Genomic DNA, 2,344 nt, shown 5'->3' with positions numbered 1-2,344 from the left:
CGCCGCTATTGTATATACACACATGCTCCCTTGTTAAAGCACATAGCTTGACACTTAAAAGACAAGATTAGTTCATATTAGTGAAAGTAGGAAAACAACAATTCACAAACAAGTAGTCACAGATGAAAAAATCAGACAATAAAGCCTGCAATAAGCAGGGGAAATCGTTACAGTATCACTTCATATAGCAGATCCCTTACGATATCACTCCATTGCTATTCTGAAGGAATGCTCCATAAAAATATTCATACAGTACTGCTTGAAATCACACGCATACACACACACTGAAATGAATGTGTCACTCAAGACTAGATACTTCTCTTGCCAGCAGGGGCTAATGGACTATAAGAAGATGGAGATGGGACCAAGAGTGGCAGAAGGGAGGGAGCACCATATCCACTGAATGCTGCTCTCCTCCGTGAGGCTGTTAAATCTCACTAGTTTGTAAAAGTTCTCTCACTTGACCATCTTGGGTTCTGTGTGCTAGGAAGGAGGATGGACTAGGAGCAACTGGTCTCTATAATATGCTCTCAGAATACAGAACATGTACTAAGGACTTTAATACTGTTGCTAGCAGCTGTAATTTTCATTGTGCCTGCCCTGTCCTGTCCGAGGGAGGAATTACTACATAGTCAGAGCCAGTGGCAGCATTGCTTTTAAGAGAAAACTCCCATGGTTTCATTGTTTGCATCTATAGGAAAAGGGGGCTTGAAGGCCACCCCACCTGCGTCTTCCATGAGCCCACAAACTGTCCCTCCATGAGAGGAGCCTTAGTCCAAAAATCCATGAGCAAAGCAGTTTCTTGATGCCTCTTCTCCACCTTCTATGGATTTTTTTGTATGGCTGCTGATTAATCGCAAGTAATTCAAGCAATTAATTCAAAAGATTAATCATAATTAATCCTAGTTTTAATCCAACTGTTAAACAGAATATCAGTTGAAATTTATTAAATATGTTTAGATTTCTTCTACATTTTCAGATACATTGTACATTGTTCAGTGCTCACTTTATATTATTTTTATTACAGATATTTGCACTGTAAAATGATAAACAAAATGAACAGTTCACCTCAGAGAAGTGCAATCTCTTTATTGTGAAAGTGCAATCTACAAATGTAGATTATTTTTGTTATATAATTTGCACTCAAAAACAAAACAATGCAAAATCTTGGAGCCTACAAGTTCTATCAGTTTGTTCAGCCAATGGCTAATACAAACAAGTTTGTTTACAGTTATGAGAGAAAATACTGCCTACTTCTTATTTATATAGTGTCACCAGAAAGAAAGTACAAGCACTTGCATGGGACTTCTGTGTCTGGTATTTGCAAGGTTTGCAATATTTGGCATAATGCTAGTAAAACAGAACCAGATACACAAAATTCTCCCAAAGAGATCAGTCACAAATTTATTGACCAAATTTAAAAAAAAAAAATCACTCTCGTCAGTATGGAAGCATGTCCTCTGGAATGGTGGCCAAAGCATGAAGGGACATATGAATCTTTAGTACATCTAACACAAATATCTTGCACTAGTGGATATGACAGTGCAATGTGAATGCCTGTTCTCACTTTCAGGTGACATCATAAACAAGCAGGAGGCAGTATTATCTCCTACAAATGGAAATAAACTTATTTGTCTGAGTAAGTAGATGAAAAAGAAGTAGGACTAAGTGGACTTATAGGCTCTAAGGTTTTACACAGTTTTATTTTTAGGTGCAGATTTTTTGTACCTAATTCTACCTTTGTAAATTCAGTTTTCATGAAAAGAGATTGTGCTACAGTACTTTTATTAGACGGATTGAAAAGTATTATTTCTTTAATCAAAAATAAAAATAAATGAGCACTGTACCCTCTATATTGTGTTGTAATCGAAATCAATATATTTGAAATTGTAGAAAACACCCACAAATGCTTAAATAAATGGTATTCTGTTATTGCATAACAGTTCAATTAATTGTGCAATTAATCACGATTCATTTTTTAATCACGGAATTAACTGTGATTTTTAAAATCTCTTTATAGCCCTAGTTTTACCACAGGGTACAGAACAGCCTCAGTGATTCATTACTTATTACCGTGTAATTTCAAGTTTATTTTTTCGTGCTAAAGTCAGGTAAGAGCACAAAAAGACTATGCACTTACTTTTTTGTTTCGTGATACATAACATATGCTTCCCTTCCACTAACACAGGTGTGTAGTGAAATATTAACAAACATTGAAGACTTGCTCAGGGTAATGTGCACAGTGCCAGAGCTCAGCCAATCTGTGCTTCATTATAAAACAATCATCTGACACGGTCATATAAACTTGCCTCTTCATTCTCCATCCTACCCTGTTCTATGTCAT

The sequence above is a fragment of the Pelodiscus sinensis genome, chromosome 12 (assembly GCF_049634645.1).
Source record: "Pelodiscus sinensis isolate JC-2024 chromosome 12, ASM4963464v1, whole genome shotgun sequence".
Classification (NCBI taxonomy): domain Eukaryota; kingdom Metazoa; phylum Chordata; order Testudines; family Trionychidae; genus Pelodiscus; species Pelodiscus sinensis.
Note: the sequence above shows the minus strand (reverse complement) of the source record.